Below are 20,761 nucleotides of genomic sequence, written 5' to 3'. Positions count from 1 at the left end.
ACGTACGATGAAAATAACATTGTAACTTGATCACTAGTGGAACTATGTTCCGTGTGATCTATAAAGTTGCTGCGTCGACATAACGTCACCGACAGTCCGAATTGGGACATGAATACAAAACACGTGCGCGATCTGACGAAGAATCCCAGACCCGCGATGGTACCTTCCAACGTCTTCCCTCAACACGCGCTTCCTTACACGTGCAGCTGGGTAGAGGGTGTCGACCTGCCGAACGAACGCAGTACCCTTTACAAAAGTCCTACAAAAGTCCTAAAATCTCAAACGTGTCGCACTGTAATAGTAAAACAATCAAAACAAGAAGTGGCTTCAACTCTCACCAACACGAAACCAGTTAGCTCCGGTTCTCTAAATGCATGTTGAGGTTTATGCAAGATAAAAGTCCGGGACGTTTTTATTAGGGATGCACCAATACCACTTTTTTTGAGACCAAGTACAAGTACAAGTACTTACATTTGGGTACTTGCCGATACCAAGTACTGATATGAGTACTTCACACTTTTCGGAATGCCCCACTTCTGAAGCATGTCATCAAACGCACATGCTACAGCTTGGCCAGTGTGCGAACCCCTAAACTGCGTTGCTTGTAAAACGACTCTCTGGGGAGTAAAATCCTCATCAATCCAGTGTGTTGTTAAACTTACAAGAGACATTGGGCTGGCACTGCTAGTCCAAATATCAGTGGTGAAGCTGAAGGCCGAAAAGTCCTGCTACAGGTTCCTGATGTGCTTTTTCACCAAGTCATGCAGCTTTGGTAATGTGGTATCTGTAATGTGGTGATGGCTGGGAATCTCATACTTTGGCTCAAGTACACCAAGAAGACGACGAAATCCTGTATTATCTACAACTGACAACTGATCAAGAGCAATGAACTGGGTAAGAGCTTCTGTTATTTTTACTGCCCGTCGGTTGTCTCTGGACATTTTCTCTTGCTTCTCCAGCGTTTGCTGCAAAGTTGGTTGTTGCTGTTTCCCGCTGCTAGCATTAGCAAACTCTTTGCACTCTGCGTTATGTTTGTTCTTTAGATGTTTAATCAAATTGCTTGTGTTAAATGAGCTATTTTTTACCCCTCCTCTTGACAGTTTAGCAGAGCATAGTTTGCAGTCTGCTCTACTTTTATCATCATCACTTATCTTACTATATCTCCAAATTGCTGATATTGCTCCTCTTCCGACTACCCGCTCAACTGACGAGAGGTTAGGCTATGTCACGTTGTCATAAAGTGGTATTGGTGCGGTTGTATCGGGGTAGTTTTACAAGTACGAGTACGAGTACATGAGCACAGTATCGGGCCAACACCTGAGTACTGGTATCGGTATCAGTGCATCCCTAGTTTTTATTTTATGCGCTGAGGTGACATCTGCACCCCGACATCGACCGCAGAAAGATTACAGAACCTGTTTTCAACAACAACAACAACAAAAAGAGTCTAAAATGGCGGCTTCTCCTCTAAACATCTGGGAATTTTTACATCTTCGTAACGATCGCGCTCGTCTGGTAGGAGCGGTAACCTGTAGCGCTAAAAGAGTCTTAAGAGTCTAAATCTGTCAGGTAATCCACACGACAAAAAAATGTCAATATTTCCGACTTTCTTCTACATTCATGGAAGGAGTCTCCAGTGTCACCGTTTGTAACCGTCAGTAGGTTTTCCGACACAAAAAATAAGAAGTTCATCCCTTTTGGCGGTCTCTCAGTAACGGATATTCCACGACGTGTAACTAGAAATGGATAAAAAATATGATGTGTTGTTCTTTAATGAATAATGAATGGAAATTGCTGTGGTGTGAGCGGAATAAAACAGTTCAGGGTGGAAACAGTCACTCCGCTTCAATGCAAACACACACACACACACACACACTGACCTGATGCTGTTAGCTGTGTTTTGATCAGCGATCATGCTGAAGTTGTTGTGATGCAACATGAAAGTGCGGCAGGTGAGATTTCACACTGGAGTGACACGTGCACGTTCACACCGTTCACACTGTCAGATCAATCTGCAGATGAAAGTGAACGTACGTTACCAAGAGCTTTACACTTTCTGGCAAATCATTTATTATTAATCGTTTATTATTTACTATTTAAAAAAGTAACTTGTAGTATTTTTTTCCTGTTGATTTAAAAGCTCTTTTTTTGTGTTGCGGTGGTTTTGTGGTGATTGATAAAGCCGCGTGTTTGCCTGGAGCAGCTGCTTAATGAAAGTGTGAGAGTGTGAAAGTCTGCACCGTGGTTTATTACAACACACACACAGAGGACAGGGAGAATATGAACACCCCCCCCCCACCCCCCCCCCCCCCCACTGAGTGTGCACAGGGATGTGTTACACGCTCACACAATTAAACCCCGAGTGGGATTTCCCAGGACGAGCGAGGTGAACGCTGTGAGAGGAAGAGTGGGATAAAGTCCGGATCAGTTTTTTTGCCCTGCTGTCAGAGGATAACGCAGAAGAAGACGAGATCAGGGTTTAGTTTAGATTTGTCACAAAGGTTTCATTTAATCTGGTTGGGAGAAATAATAAGAACAAACAAAAATAGCAGTAAGCATTTATAAATAAATCTCACATGACTGGAAGGAAAGAAAGAATGGCAGTGAAGAAACAATGAGAGAAATACAAGTGAAAAAAGGAGAGAGAGACATAGAGAGAAAGAGAGAGAGAGAGAGAAGCAAGCAAACAAACAATAATAGAAAGAAAGAAAGAAAGTCCGATTTACGCTGCAAGCAGCATTTCCCGGGGCCAAGCACCCAGACTCAGTGAGACGCACATTCGCAGACGTGCTACAATTGTTCCCCAAACGATCAGAGGAAAGCAGAGTCATAACTACAGGCAAAGGGATTCAAGAGTGATTTGTAGTTTCACTCATGGTGTGTATGTTTTGAGCACGGACACGGACAGGGATGGAGGAAAGAGCTAGATGAATAAATGGGCAGCAGGGTGGCATTGCTGCTGCAGCTGCCGCTACTGCTCTGACCTGTGCTGTTGTCTGTTGCTACTTTGACCTGTGGTCGTGATTGCTACTGATCTGACCTGAAATTTTTCTTTTTCTTGCTACATCTAAAGCATTTATGCTTTTTTCTCATCAGACGGCCTTTTCTCAGTATGATGTGAGTCAAATTCGGTGAACATTTGGAGAAGTACTAGCAAAAATGACAGTTAGATGGCAACATTTTGGCATGTTATTGTAACTTTTGACCAGTAAGTGGCGCCAGCATGAAATTTGTTACATAGTCTCGGAGCATGGTCCTGAACACGCCTACCAAGATTTGTGCCAGTGTGCAAGGTGGTTGCTGAGATACAGCCTCACTCCCTGTTTGGCATCTTCGCCTTCAGATTTGTGGTACAATACAGGCAAACCTTTTGAATATCAACATTTGTTTCACAACTTTCATCCAGGTTGGTTTGAAGATGTTTTATGCCAAATTTGGTGTTGACATAATTTGTAGGAGTAGCAAAAAACAGTTTTTGACAAAATCCAAGGAAGTACACTTGAATTTCAGATGTTGGTGTGCATTCACTTCAGCATACTCCAGAGAATCGTAGGGAAAAAGAACTGTACATTTAGCACAACTTGTCAAATGACATAAGGGGAAAAAATTTAAGTTGTTACAGTTCTTGACCACAAGGTGGCGCAGTCCTGAAGATACTTATCAAGTTTTGTGATGACGCGTAGATCCATTGTTGAGATACTGCCTCACATCCTGTTTTTTGCATTTGTCAGTGCTTTACAGGAGAACAGTTTCGAATATCACAATTCCTTTGATAATGTTTGTTCGGACGGGTCTCAAGATGATGGGAGCTAAAATGGTGAAGATTGGACAAAATCTGTAGGAGGAGTAGCAAAAATGGCAGTAGGCATTTCTGTCACGAAATTTGTTGCTTAGCCTCAGGTCATGGTCCTGAAGATACCCACCAAATTTTCTACCGGTGCACAAAGCTGTTGCTGAGATACAGCCTCACCTCCTATTTGGTGGCTTCGCTGTCATATTCGTTGGCCCATTACGGGTAAGTTGTTTTTTAGGATCAAAATTCTTTTCAGAACTTTTGCGATGCTTACTCTGAAGATGGCGTGTGCCAAAGTTGATAATGATTGCACAAAATTTGTAGGAGCAATACCAAAAAAAAATATTTTTGACAAAATCCAAGATGGTGGAAATCTAACGAGGGAATCCAGGGATGCCTGGCTTTGAAGATGTTTTGAAGAAAACTCCACAACACCTTCTGACCAATCAGAATGCGGAATCCAGCAGGTGTAAATGAGATGATTTGCCATTCGGATAGTTTGATACACAATGAAATCCAGGATATTGTCTACGGTTAGTCTCTTCGGCCTCGTGTCAGTTATCTGCCGGTCTGTTGTTCTTACGTTCCTCCAGATAATGTTACAAAGTCAGAGGTTAACATTAGCTGATGTTCTGTGTTAAACGAGTGAAAGTAGAAGAGAGGTGGTGAGGGATGAAGCGGCGAGGTGACCTCTGCTATCTGCCCGCTCTCGGTACTCGAGGTTAATCCTCTTCGGGCTCTAATTGATAGGAGATAACTCTGACACCACCGTCGAGGCCGTGTTTACTCGGAACCTGAAGCTGTGTGTGTGTGCTGAAACGTGAAATTAATATTGTGTGTGCATGGGCTCTGGCTTATCGATGGGCCACAGCTCTAACGTGGTGTTTGTGAGGGTGCAGTCGGAGCAGGACTTTAATCGCTCGTTCACGTCTCGCACCTGTTCACACACCAGGATTGAAAAGAGTCTGCTGCTCGTTAACGACATCCACAATGAACAGTGTGTTAATGCTTTAAAGAGCTGAGTGTTAAGTCGCTGAAATGCCTCGAAGATCTCTGTTGTCGGAGAGACAACAGAATGGCGACGTTAAACTACACCTGCATGTGAGCAACGACATCCGGCGCTTTTAAACAACGATGAAGGAGGGATAAAAGAATGGGGAAAAAACACTTTTCAGAAATGTCCAAAACTTCAACAAACAGATGAAAAAAGGGCGGAAAGAAAGAAGGCATGATAAAAACAAAGATATAGAAGAGAAAAAGTAACAACGAGGAAGAAAAAACAGTATGTAAGGCAGAAATAAATAGGCAAACAAGAAAGAAATACAAAGATTAAAAAAATAAAAAGATAAACAACCTAACAAAGAAAGAAAAGTGCTAAAAAGAAAGAAAGAATATAAAGGATAGAAGAAAAAGAAATGAGACATAGTGAAAAAACATTGTGTGTGTGTAAATATTTCCAGGCGCAGGAAGATTTATTACATATTTATTACATGCTTATGATCTACACTTATTGCCATGCTGAGAATATATGCAGCTTCAAGTTTGAAAAGAAAGAAAGAAAGAGAGAGAGAGAGAGAGAGAGAGAGAGAGAGATTACAATAAAGGAAGCATGAGTGAAATGTCTCCAGTGACTCAGACTTCCGGCTTTCTAAATTAATCTTATTTACAAGCATGTCAGTAATATCCAGTTATTAAAAGCGTATAATTAATAATAAAACAGGATGATGATTATTGTGTAGAACCACAAATAGGATGATGATTAGCATGTAGAACCACACACAGGACGATGATTAGCGTATAGAACCACAAACAGGACGATGATTAGCGTGTAGAACCACAAACAGGACGATGAGTAGCGTATAGAACCACAAACAGGATGATGATTAGCGTGTAGAACCACAAACAGGATGATGATTAGCGTATAGAACCACAAACAGGACGATGATTAGCGTGTAGAACCACAAACAGGACGATGAATTGTGTGTAGAACCACAAACAGGACGATGGCTAGCGTGTAGAACCACAAACAGGATGATGATTAGCGTATAGAACCACAAACAGGACGATGATTAGCGTGTAGAACCACAAACAGGATGATGATTAGCATATAGAACCACAAACAGGATGATGATTAGCATGTAGAACCACAAACAGGACGATGATAAGCATGTAGAACCACAAACAGGACGATGATTAGCATATAGAACCACAAACAGGACGATGATTAGCGTGTAGAACCACAAACAGGATGATGATTAGCGTATAGAACCACAAACAGGATGATGATTAGCGTGTAGAACCACAAACAGGATGATGATAAGCATGTAGAACCACAAACAGGACGATGATTAGCGTATAGAACCACAAACAGGACGATGATTAGCATGTAGAACCACAAACAGGACGATGATTAGCGTGTAGAACCACAAACAGGACGATGGTTAGCATGTAGAACCACAAACAGGATGATGATTAGCGTATAGAACCACAAACAGGACGATGGCTAGCGTGTAGAACCACAAACAGGATGATGATTAGCGTATAGAACCACAAACAGGACGATGATTAGCGTGTAGAACCACAAACAGGATGATGATTAGCGTGTAGAACCACAAACAGGACGAAGGCTAGCGTGTAGAACCACAAACAGGATGATGATTAGCGTATAGAACCACAAACAGGACGATGATTAGCGTGTAGAACCACAAACAGGATGATGATTAGCGTATAGAACCACAAACAGGATGATGGCTAGCGTGTAGAACCACAAACAGGACGATGATTAGTGTATAGAACCACAAACAGGATGATGATTAGCGTATAGAACCACAAACAGGATGATGGCTAGCGTGTAGAACCACAAACAGGACAATGATTAGTGTATAGAACCACAAACAGGATGATGATTAGCGTATAGAACCACAAACAGGACGATGGCTAGCGTGTAGAACCACAAACAGGACAATGATTAGCATGTAGAACCAGAAACAGGACAGGCAGAGGAACAGGAAGTAGCAGAGAAACAAACAGATGATGAGCAGAAGGTAAAATAAAGCTCTAGAATGGACAAATTGGAGTGCTGTGTCATGTTCGGCTCTAATTTGCGCGACATGGTGACCAGAGGAAGGTGCTGAAGGTCTGAAGTGAAATCTCTCAACTGAATGTATCTGCCAGTGCGTACAGGTGTTCAGCTGTGTCATGCGCTTCTGCAAACAAACTCCTCCACATTTCCTAGCCGCATTTATAGCTGCTCTTACATAAGTTAGAACAGGAACTGACTCGTTTCTCAGACAACACTGAATACTGAGAAATAAGGAATAAAACAAAAGCATATAAAAGAGAAAGAAAGAAAGAAAGAAAGAAGGTGCACAAACTAGAAAGAAAGAAAGAAAGAAAGAAGAGCGCAAAAAGATGTGGAGAGATATTTTTTCAAAATGAGAAAGAAGATAAAAATTGAAATAATATTCTTCCCCAATAACGGAATGATACAGATTGTTTTATCTCAGACCTGTCTATTTGTGGAAATAAATAAATAAATAAATCAGGCATGCGTCTGAGAATTAGAAATCTGTCCACCTTAAATGCGTACGTACGTCTCATCTGAAACTAGAATGGTGTCTGTAATGTAATGAACCAAAACACTGCAGGCTCGAGAGCACCTTGTTATATTAGCGAAGCTAGTTTAATCGCAGTTTTGCGTGTTAGCATACCGCATGCATTCGCAGATTCACGAGTTCTGTAGATCATGATCGATTCATGTGAGCCTCCTGGGGCAGGGCTAAAAGGTATGACTCACCCCCACAGCGATATCTGTATCCCGGGGTGTTTTCCCTCAACACCGCTGTGTTGTGGTGAAGTGTACTGTACGTGTTTCAAGGAAAAGCAGCTACGCTTGCCAAAACACACCCTGAGACGTGCGTGCGTCCTCAGTGGGAAGACTGAACGGTAGAGAGAGAGAGAGACCTGAAGAGTTGACTTCAAGCCATCATGCGAGGCAAGCAGCAAGGAAGAAAGGAGTCCCTGGGGCATGAAAGCACTTCCATCCTCTAAAGACTTCTTCGGAGAAATGTCAGAATAAAGACAAGACTGCGAGAGATAACTAATATATTTCAGCGGGACAGAACGATGGAACACAGTAGGACTTGCGCAAATGATGGTACCTTTGCATTTTGGTCAACGGTGCAACCAAAATATAGTATGATCAGCAGGGGCAAGTTTTAAAATACACTCCTAAATATATTTTTGTTGGTTTGGTGTGTGTTTATCTGCAGTTAACTGGTCAGGATTTCAGTGAAACTGAAGGCAATCCCAATCAGGCCTGTTGGGTGCAAGGCAGTGATACACCCTGGATGGCATACCGGTCCCTTGCACAGCCTCACACACTTTTGAAAACTCATCTACAGTTAACAGCGATTAAGAAATGCAACAGAAATGCGAGGTATCATCGAGAGATCATGAATTTGAATCCAACGCGCCACAAAGGAACAGCCATTCATGTCCAGGAGCCCAAGCGAGTAAAATTGGCTGCGTTCACTGGGTGGGAGGGATGGCGGTACTCTCTCCCTTGTCAATCAGAGCACATGCTGAACAATTGTGAGTGTTTGTGAGATCAGGTTTGCAGAAGAGTGCAGATAGCGTTTTCCTCCGAGTGTGTTATGTGTGACCTTGTGATGCAGCATGAGCAACTGCTGACGTACTACCCTGGCGTTAGGAAATTTTGGGAATGTTCACCTTCAAGAATGCTTTCGGGAGGTGAGAGGAAACCGGAGAACACAGAGGGAACGCAGATATGGCGGGACGTTCAGGATCGAACCCTGGATTTGTGAGGTGGCAATGGTACCTGCTGCACCACCATGCCCTCGTTTCCTGAATTCATCCATCTATCCATTTTCCATACCACTTTTCCTACACAGGGGCTTGGGGGAGCCTGGAGCCTATCCCAGGGAAATCTGGGCACAAGGCGGAGGACACTCTGGACAGGGTGCCAAATCATCACAAGGCACAATCACACACACATTTACACAGTACAGACAACTTGAAAATGCCAATCAGCCTACAACGCATGTTGTGGACTGGGGAAGGAAATTGGAGAACGTGGAGAACATGCAAACTCCGCACACACAGGGAGAAGGTGAGAGTCAAACCCCCAAACCTTGGAGGTGTGAGGCAAACGTCCTAACCACCGTGCCCCACTTACTGGATTCATGTATTACCAAATATGAAGTATGGGATCTGCAGAACAGCCCGAAAGAGACCTAGAGGAATTGAGCAAGACCTTTCAAAAATTCAAAGTGAACTTTACCATTGTGTGGCCGTGTCTTCCGAGACACCCTAGCACTCCAACTCAGTCAGCAAAGACCAAATGTGCTCCCTTGGACCCCAGGCCATGGTAACCGTGGCATCATTGCGATCTCATGACGATAGTGTGAAGGCTTTTCTGTTGTGCCACTCGAAAGCTTTGTAGACAATTTCACTCCATCTTTAAACATCCCAGACCTGGTGGAGTTCTGAGGATCACTGCTTTTCCAAGATTCACTTATAGTTTAGGAAAGTTCCAGAGACTATCAGAGTCACAAAAGAGATTCCCAACCATTCTACCTTGAGATGTACTCAAGTGCCCAAGAACACAGTCTGAAGGCAGTCCTTGAGTTTTATTCAAAACTCTACACACAGATGAAGTGAGGAACAAAACAAAATTGAAAAAAAACCAGAAAAAAACAAAAATGTAATTATTTCTTCATGGTCCAGTTATTCTTTTCTAAACATTTACACACCAGTGTTGTTGAATTCTAGATTCTGATTGGTCAGGAGGTGTTGATCAATTTTCCATAACATAATTTCTACAGGACTGTTTCTACAGTAACAAGTTAGACTTGTGTCCAATTGTTAATGTGGTGAAGGTTTTTTTCTCTTTTAAGGAGACGTTTCTTTACCATTTATTGAAGGAGTCTCCAGTGTCAGAGGTAAAGCTGTAAGTTTTCTTCAGGATATCTTCAGGACAGAGGAGTTTACGCTTTTGTGCGGTTTCTCAGTAACACAACAAGCTGTGTTTCTTTTTTGTTTTTGTCTTATTAACTCTATGAAAGAAGAAAAAAAAGAGTGGCTGGTGAGGAACTGGATGTTTATTACTGCTAGAATGTAAGTGAGAACAGGAACTAACTTATTTCACGGATGTTCCACAACATCAAACGCAACCATACACAAATTAAAAGTATCCGTAGACTTTTTTATAACCGCTTGCCTTGTTGTCCTTTTTTATCACTTATCATAGTTATGATATGATGTGATGGATTCCCAAAATGTATAAATGAATTCTGTATGAATTTATGGTGTGTGGTTAAATGTTGGACGTTGTGTAGCTATAAATACTGAAGATATCTTCACAGCAGTTGTAAAGCTGAAAAGCAAGGAAGGAGCGCAGGACTGATTTAGATTTCATGGCTAATGGGAAACTCGAGAGCGCAAAGAATCTTCTGGAACACTGTGTACCTGAGTCAGTGAAGCAGCGAAGTACTGGACAATAAGCCACAAAATCCCCCCTCTCTCTCTTACACACACACACTTATTGGCAACCCTTTTTTCATGTGGGGTTTAATATCACACACCAGCTTCTCGCATCGTAAAATCACAAAAAGCCAAAATAGTGGGTATTCAAAAACTATGGAGAAATGAACTATGTTTAGAAATCTAACATAGAATAATAATAGGGAAGAAAGTTTTGAACAAGCTTTAATTCTTTTTTAAAGAATTCATTTAATATGGAATAAATAAATTCAACAGTCTGAGACATAAAAAGGAAAAAGAATGAATATGATAACTACTAACTCATCGGTGAAAAAAACAACGCTTTTTCAATAAGAACATACGTACATGCTTGTAAAAAAGACATTGTTTTTCAAATGCGTATACAATCCATTAACTCCAAAATCCAAACGCTGATTAAACAGATTAACAGATTAAAGTATTTTTAGCTTAAATGAAACAGTATGGCCATGCTGGAAAAAAAAATAGCTATAAGATTTTTTTTTTTTTTAAATATCTGACGAATTAAAGTAATGTCCATACAAACTTATGCTATACAGATTTAAAGTGTTTTACCTATAGCTGCTATTAATTATTATTTTTAATTATTATTATTAAGTTCTGCAGAGTAAACTCGAATCATAAACATAACTGGAAGAAATTTGTCACTAAAAAATGAAAAAGAAATAAATGAGAAGACGAACATTTTGAGTATTCGCTAACATGAGGAAAGTAATTTTGAAATGTGATGTAAATTAAACAAATCATTTGGAATTTGAAACTGCTTTTCTTTCTTTTTTATTTGAAATTGATTATAACATTTTCTTTCTTTTCCTTTTAATTCCCTGATTCCTTTTTTTCCTTTCTCTTTCTTCAGAGTGAGAGAGAAGTCATAGCAAAAAGATTTAATGATAGTGAAATTATAAGCACATGTGAGGAAAGTCGATGGACCCAATCTCATTCACACGTGATTATCCTCATACAATTGCAAGACTAATCAGACTGTTAATCAGACAATCTGCACATTAGGATTATTCACTCCAAATAATCTGATGAAACACATTTCTAGTGAATTGTAGGTATTTATATTTTAATGAACGCCATCAAATATCTAACATTTTCCACCTGATATTAAAAAGTCATTAAAATATACGTTTTAAAAATAATTAAATGGCTCACAAAAGTTTTTTAATTTATTTAGAAAATAGAGATGTATCAAAAATAAATAAAGAAATAAATATTTATGCTGCCTTCACAGAATTCAGATTGTTGAACTGTAGAGAATTTTTTTTTTTTTTACAAAATTTTACTTCAACATGAAATGACACAAACATACATGAAAATACGACTCTGACTCCATTTCATTATGTTTAAGACATGACACAACATGTAGAAACAACTATTTTTATCAGACATTTATATTGGATTTTTGGATAACATTTCTTCTCTTAAACTGTAGTAATAAAAATGTCAGAACCTAGGAGAAACTTAGCAAATTTGATGAAGGCTTTAAGCTCTGTCCACTTCGCAAGCACATCACGTCATAAGTCTATATCAGTGCAAAAAAGTTGTTTCCTGTTATTATGATATACATGTTGATTTCTTTTATAAACCTTATAAGACAAACTAAGTAGTTTGGGAGCAAATTAAAACACTGTATTTTTGAATATGCTTTCCTTAAAATCTTTTTGTTTCTAAATTCAGCACTAAAAACCTACATGAAATTTTGCACGTTAACTCCTGTCCCTATTCTGAAGCTTAGTACAGAGGAACATTTCCAAAAGGTTGATTATTTTTGGATTCATGTTCAATTTTATACTGAAAAATTGTACTGTTTAATAACAGTACATCATATTTTCTTGATTTAGCAATAAACAAATGATTTTTCCAACAAAATTTTAAAACTTTTTTTTTACAAAGGTCTCTCTCTTTAATGTCTTTACGGTAAAATAAATATTTTAATTTTAAGTATGCAAATGTATGCATGTTTACTTCAAAAAAACTTCCAATACAACAAATAGTTGTAAGAAAATCAACTGATGATTATCAATTGTGATATCATATTATGTGATATCTATTGGTTTTTGTTAATTACCATGTTCACCTGTATACTGCAAAAAATGGCATCTCAGCAAGTAAATATCTTAAATATAATCAAATCTAAATATCTAGTATTTTCAATTATAGGATTCTAATAAAATGAAATGATCATTATTAAACCTATTTTTGTACATTCTGTTACTAATTTCTAGCTTGATATAATCTTGTTCTATTGGCAGAACATTGTTCTAAGAAAAGTTCAAGCTTGAAACTACTAGAAATGTACAGAAATAGGTTTAATAATCTTATATTTTGTTGGTTGTAATAAAACAAAAACAGAAAAAGTGTTATATTTTATACAGACAGTTTCATTTTGGTTAATTGACAGGTGAGTTTGTGTCACAAATCCCTATGTTATTCATTTTATTGTAATTTTCATTATCAGGTTGGTCAGATCTTTAGTATTTATGCTTGGTTAAAAAATGTATTAAAGATATTAAAGATGGGCTGACATTAGCCTGAAATTTAGGATCAGATTTTCCATCATTTTAGGTAATAGACGCTTGTAGAACATCACCCATTAGGAAGACTTTGGCCAAAAATAAAACATATGAACACAATGAACCTGTAGCTCAAACTGAATCGATCAGGCATGTTTGGTATCGGACAATTACTGCTTTAGCTTTAAAACTTCAAAGCTGCAGTTGAAAAAAAATCATTTTCATAAATACATACATACCCAAATTTTCATACTCGTCCTTAAAATAACATGGTTAAGCTAACTTTATCATCAGCCGCATCACTTTCCACTAAAATTTCACCTTTAAACTTAAAAGGGAGATTAAATTATATCAAAATTGAACTAAAGGAAAAAGTTATTCTTACATGACAGATTGAAAATTTGAGGCTAAATTTATGTGAAAACGTCTAAATTTACTTTAGTTTTTCCACTAGAGCTATGAAGTTTTTATTTTAAGAAGATAATCTTTTCTCTGCAAAAGTTCTTTAAAACTTGCTGATGTGATTCAGGACTAAGCGGATTTACTGTTACCATCCTGAAGTCAATTATTTGCCTATAGCAGCGCATCCTGAAGTGTTTTACTCCTCTTACACAACAGCAATTTCATAAAATTACAATTTTCTAATTATTAAAGAATGTCACCTCATACTTTTTGACCTATTTATAGGTACATTTAATGTCGTGGAACATCCGTGAAACAAGATAGTTTCTGTTCTTACATCAGTTATAAACCGTCGTTCCCCTCACCAGCCTCTCTTTATTCTCTTTATTCTCTCTCTTAAAAAAAAAAACGCAGCTGGAAAAGAAACTGAGAAACCGCTCGCTATTCTCTTCTGTGATATCGGAAAACTTCAAGTTATAGCTTAACCTCTGACTGTTACAAAGCGCTGACACTGGAGACTCCTTCCATAAATGTTTCATAAACATTTCAAGACAAAAACTTCACCTTCACATATAAAAGATTACGCATGTTTAAAAAAAATCTGTTTATGTGAAGTCCCTGTGAGTTAATCAACACCTTCTGACCAATCAGAATCCAGAATTCAGCTGCGTTGTTGTACAATATAAATGACATATGAAGTTAAAATTTGTAGATACAGACAATAAATCGAGCTCCACCTCTTGTACTGGCATTCAGGTGTGTGCATGTTTTGGTGGGCGTGGCTTTGAAGGGCAATCAAGGAGATTTAGCAAACTTCAGCTAAGCACCTATGACATATGGTGCAAATGTGAGGAAGCAGTTCATTTAAGATAGGGGTACAATTGTGTCTGTAATAATACAACCAAACCTATTAATTTAACGCTGATGGTATAAAATGTTATATATTTTTTAATTCTTAAGTTTTAATTTGTGTTTACATGATCAAAACGTCCGCTTAGCTGACTCTTGCTTGGTTGGTAAAGTCATGTGGGACTCCTCAGTTCTGAATAACCAGTTAGAGTGCTAATTTAGCTCGGAATAACTTTGTTCTACTTACTGTCAGTGTGCCACAGCACCAGGGGAAAATTTCCAGGATGACCTCCATCAGCCTGCAAATATTACAAATACAAAGAAATATTAATTGCAATATTAAAAGCTCTAGTTAAATAATAAAAGTATAACCAGTTACGCAATATAAGGCAAATTTAATATCACTGGGGCTTCAAAATATCATCAGTAGAGTTTATGTGACTTTAAAACTTCCAGTAAGAAAAATTATATCTTGAATTTTAAATAATTTTACTGAAGTTAGCAAATTATGCATTATCTAACCAAGCTTTTTACTTTTATCACTTTTTTTCTTTCTTTTTAAGTTAAAAAATCCATTTTAGCAAAAACGCTCTCAACAATGAAATAACTAATATAAATATATATATAAATAAATATCATGTAAGTCAAAATATTTAATTATGTAAGTATTTCACTGATGTTTCAGTTATATTATGATATAGAATTTATGCATTGTTTTATGCAATGTTTTCAATTATATGAAAAAGCTCAGTAAATTGTCAAAGCGTTTGCATATATATATATATATATATATATATATATATATATATATATATTCTACTATTCTAATTTTGTGATGATAAAGTCTATGAATGCCAAAATGTATAAGTGTCTCTCTCTCTCTCTCTCTCTCTCTCACACACACACACACACACACACACACACAGAGTTAAGATTTCAGTGGTTGCTGAGGCTTGTCAGACGAGCAAAAAATACAATCACACACGATGTCAGATGTGGCATAAAAAGTCAAATAAATACACCCCAACCTCCCCCCCCCCCCACATACACACAGAGCACACATTTCACACAGTTTGACAGAATTGTAGCTGAAACTTTGTGTAAAAAATGTGTGCACAACTTCTTCGGATTTCATTGCAAACAACCAAACAAACTGACAGAAAAAAATAACGTGTAATAAAGCGACGCTGATCATTTCTTAATTCTCAGTAAAGTGTATGATCGGAGTTTGTTGGGGGGGGGGGGGGTCACGAGTAAAAGATTTCATTGTAAGAAAATACATTTTAAAAAAATATGAATCAACTCAAAATTCTGTCAGGATTCATGTTTTAGTTTTAAATCAAAGTAACACAAAGCAATGGAGGAATATAAACTACTAATTCACCAGTTTAGCGAAAATGACAACTTAACATACTGTTATTTATCTAATGCGAAATGTGCTCAAAGAGATTTTTCACTTTGTGTACACGGCCTGCTTTTTTTGTGCAAGAATATATAAAGGTATTTTTACTTAAATATTATAAATCTCGTATAGGTCCGGATTCAAAATGCTGATCGGGTGTAAAGTGACGCATTTGTGTAAGTGTGTGAGTGTGTGTGAGTGTGTGTGAGTGTGTGTGTGTGTGTGTATGTGTGTGTGTGTGCGTGTTTACGTATTTGCATATTTTTCTGTTTTGTTTTTTTACACATTTTACTTTTATGTCCATTTAGCGTGACACTTGAACATCAATCTTTAAAACGTTGACACATCAAATTCAGGAAAATGAACGTAATTCAATAATAAAAAGAAAACGCTCAACAAACGGCTGATGTTTATATCGCAAAACAGCGAAAAACACTTTCCGGACAAAAGCTTTATGAATTGAAACAGACTGGGTGCTGAACGCCGTCTGAGAACATTCATAAAGAAAAAAAAAGGCATAAATATCAGCAGCAGATAAAAATGTTTTTAAATTGTTTTATTTTCTACATATTATAATTACGCGACATTAAATTGCAAAAATAATAATGCTTGTAATTAGAGACATCTTGTTTTATTTTAATGCTTAAAACCTACAAGGAGAAAATCAAACGGAATGAAAAACGACCTCAATGCTGCATTTTATTTCTCTCCGTTATCACCATTTCTTGCTGGCTGAAATTTGTACAAATTCAGACAGGAAGTCGTTTACGGAAAAAAAACACATGTCCTCGTGTGACCATCTCGCTATGATATAAACGGTAGGAGATGTGTACTGTATATAAAGGGCATCTGAGGACAGCGGGGTCTCACGAGGGGATATAAGAACACGTCCACTTGGCTTGATCCGCACACACACACACACACACACACACACACACACACACACACCCACACACACACACAGAGTTCACACACACTCGAGGTACCACCGGAGAGCTTTTTCAGTGAACGGAGCGACACTTTAACACTTAAATACACAATAATAAACATCGTAATGTGCCGAATATCTTGTTTCTGCTCTTGTTAAATAAATCGAATGGATGAACATAGCGTGAAGAAACACTGACGTATTAAACACGTAGCCGTAGAATTTAAATATCCTTAAAGTGATCATCTTCAGTCATTACATGTACATTTGCGGATGTAATAAAGCTTTTGACAAGCCGTTCCTAAACAAATCTGTATGAATACGTGTTTTTGCATTGGCGGTTCATAAGCATAATTGATCTGAAACATAAATAGGTATTAGTCTGACACATGTTTACGTATCAGGTGTTTAGATACGTGTTTACACGACTAACTTGCTAATAAATAGCTAGGTTCATATTTAAAAGATTAACGTTAAATTCATGTTTGCGTTTGAAGCAACACGGGATCACAGTGTCATTTAATAACGATAAAGAACCTCAGCGTAATTATTTGCTCCCTCAATTCACAGAATCGTTGCAATCTCAAATATTCTAAGGAAATAACGATTACCGCTGTCGTTTACACCGTTGTGTATCCTAATGGAAAATCTCCATATATTTCCACGTTTCTAATAAATATAAATTCTAACAAGCCTTTTGGTTGCTTTCGATTCTGCTTATATATTCGGATATTCAATTAGCAACAACTACAGTATGACTGTATGTAATAAAAAGTAGCACTAATAAATAGTACAATTTTATGTTGTAAAGTATATTTATATAAATGTCACATTCTGAAACCTGTAGTGTTCTGCAGGAAAAGAAAAAACACACACGGTGCCTCCTCGTGCACCAAAAGCGCCAACTTCTTTATATTTACAGGAAGTGAAGGTTTAAAGAATGAAGTAAAAAGGAAGTTAATGTAAACAAAGATGTCCACCTCAATATGGACCCTCTGAATATACACACACACACACACACACACTCTCTAACATGAAGCAGCAAATTTCAGACACACTCACAGCGCCTCCTCACACACCAAATAACCAGCGTTGCCAGATTGGACCGAATTCCTTTGAAATGACTTACTTAAATAACTATTTTTTTATTCCTCTTATACCACATATTTATCCGTTTATAGCTACATTTAATGTTGTGAAATGTCCTTGAAACAAGGTCATTCCTGTTCTCGCTTATGTTATGGCAGCTATAAACACTTGCTATAAAAACTTGTCTTGTTACTGAGAAAACGCTGAAAATCTACAGACTGTTACAAAGTGCTGACACTGGAGACTCCTTCCATAAATCTTAAATAAAGCTGTTACTATAGAAACGATAACGTGTTTGAATTCAGAAGGAGCGTGCTCATTAATATAAACTAATGGTGAAGAAAATGAACCGACACCTTCTGACCAATCAGAATCCAGAATTCAACAATTAATACACATCCACACTGGTGTTTTGATTATTATTATGATTATAATAATTATTATTACAAAATATTTAACACTGTGAAAATAATAACGAGAAACAGAAAGGGTGTGTGGCGAGATTTTAAACACTGCCAATCAAGCCGAGTTTGGACCAATGGGAATCCGCACTGCAGAGTCTGTGTCAGAACTTCGAAAGATGACGGTTTGAATTAAGACCTAGTGTGAATAAACAAAATGAAGTGTGTGTGCACAGAGCCGGTTTTTTATTTAGATTCGAATTTTTTTTTTTTAAAGCTTAACTTCCAAACACACAGCTCCGTATTGTTGTTGGTCTTTGTTTCTTTGTTTGACGAGAAGAATGTGTATACGTGTTCGGTGTAAGCGCCCCCCCTCCTTCACGCCATCCCTCGTGCCCTATCTAGTGCCCTAAACCACAGTACGAACACAATCTTCGACAGATAACAAGACTTCTCAGTTAGAAAGCGCGATTCAATATGACAGTATAACAAATAATAACAGAAAGTCGTGATTGATTTGTCCGATTAAATATATAAAAACACAGTGGGACACTCCTGATTGTGCGCGCCCTTGAAAAGAAGAGTGAGGCGATCTTACATGCCACTTACATAACGTGTGTTTTGTTGTTATAGGAAAATAATCGACGTTAGGGTCGATTCTTTTAAATAACGGGATGTCCTGAAGTGTTTTATTCCTCTTACACCACAGAGATGTGCCAACTCCTCGTACATTTTATCCATTTATAGTTACGTTTAATATTGCCGAACATCAATTTCCTTCACCAGACTCTCTTGTTTTTCTTTCTCATTAAGTTAATAAGACAAAAAAAATGAAATGAACGCAGCTTGTCGTGTTACCGACGAACGCCAAACTCTGAGCGCTGACACCGGAGACTCCTTCAATAAACATTAAATACACACGTCTCCTTATAGAAAACTTCACCGAATCGACAATAACATAGCCTACAATAATTAATTCCATTCATCATTAGCCGTAGATTGAATGTGAACGATAGCTATAGCTAGCTATAGGCCTATAATAGCCATTAAAACTGGCACATTAATATAAAGTGCTAGTATCAGAACTACTGACTATAGAAAATGAATCAACAGCTTCTGACCAATCAGAATACAGAATTGTGGTGCAATCAATAGTAATGTTGAGGTGATAGCAGGCTAAAAGGGTGTTAAATAGGTCTCTTTAAAAATATATATATTTAGTCTGTAATGTTGGCAAACACGTTACATAATCCAAAAAACAGGCGCTCTGTTCCTTTTATTAGACTTTAAAACCCTCAATTTAAAAGCTTAAATACTTTAAAAAGTATAAAGCCACTAAAGTGGGCGTGACTTACTGTCACATGGCAACCAATCAGGAGCAGCCATATTTAATTCCACAATAAGCAAGCGTGTTGCGTTTTTTAAAATAAAGGTATCTAGAGAGAAAGAGAGAGAGAGAGAGAGAGAGAGACGCCATCATTTTGTGCTGATAAATGAACGAAGAACTGCGGTCACGTGACCGCAGGTGCGTCATCACCTGTGCCGCATCAGGGAGGACAAAAGGTGGTCGCGCGCTTCAAAGAGGGCGGGCTCGACCGTTTGTCCGTTGAAGTTTAAAAGTGCTCCGTGACTACGTTACTAAGCAACGGCAAAACCGCAAAGCATCCATACATTAAAGACAGAGAAATGTAACAAATAAGTCGCGCGTGCTAGCCACAACAGCCTGCAACAATAACACTGTTATAACGGACACAGTGTGTATTTGTTGTGTTATTATTGTTGTTTATCCTAAATACCACTCCCAGCTTCGTTTTACCGTTAAACACGGCCACGCGCCATATCCGTGCTCTTACCTGTGATTTAAAATGAACTGTCTGATGAAAGAAACGTCACGGAATTAAAAGAGATTTTAAAAAGTTTTCAATGCGCTACAGTGAAAATTGGATTCAGGGACTTCAGAAGTCTGCGCGTGCTGTCGGGTCCTGTGTATTTATAAAGTTCCGCCGAGTCTCCCGAAAGTCCCATCAGCGACATTTGTGCTCAGTTTCTTTCAGACAGACTCCAGACAGACTCCGGTCGGGCACGCTGTCTGCGCGTGCACGCGGCCCACGCGCGTTCACAGGGCACAGCGAGTGCGCGCAGGAGACTGACGTGATGCGAAACCAATGGCGTCCAGGAGTTAGATTCAACGGGAGTGAAACCACCAATAATAATTTTTTTGAAGGTGGAAGGAAACCTAAGTTCCAAGAGGAAACTCAGACGGATGTAAAGCTCCACACAGACTCTGGTCTGAGCATCAGGATCTAACTGTGGAAAGTGGTACCACTACCCTCGGCGCCACCATGTCATCCATAATGGCATATAAAGCTTTGTAATTAATCTATGCCATCTAAGATTGAGTTTTTCATTGATTTTTAACAATCGACATATTGCTCTATTTTCATAGAAATCAAAGGAATATTCCTTGCACATATCAGTTTTTAATGGGACGGGTGAAATTTCTTGACACAAATTCTCACAATGCAAACTTAAAAAGGAATCAAATTCTTTGGAAATTTTGTGCTTTTTTTTCATTTTAAGCAACACTTACTGATCAGAGTGATTCATTCCATTAATAAAAGTATCAATAAACACACAATGAGTCAAATATATTAATAAAAAAAAGGACATAAATGTAAACAGTTTAAACAAAAAATGCTGTGCTCTGAGGAGGCTGGTAACGTTTTAATGGCTTCTTTGTTTGTATCAATGCAAAACTCCATTTCTTTCATAAAAACTTTAAAATTGGGTTTGTTTGTGAATTTGCATTTATGGATATAAAAGCTACAAGTTTTA

This window comes from Ictalurus furcatus, chromosome 7 (genome assembly GCF_023375685.1).
Source record: "Ictalurus furcatus strain D&B chromosome 7, Billie_1.0, whole genome shotgun sequence".
In the NCBI taxonomy this organism is placed as follows: Eukaryota; Metazoa; Chordata; class Actinopteri; order Siluriformes; family Ictaluridae; genus Ictalurus; species Ictalurus furcatus.
This window is presented reverse-complemented; position numbering follows the sequence as displayed.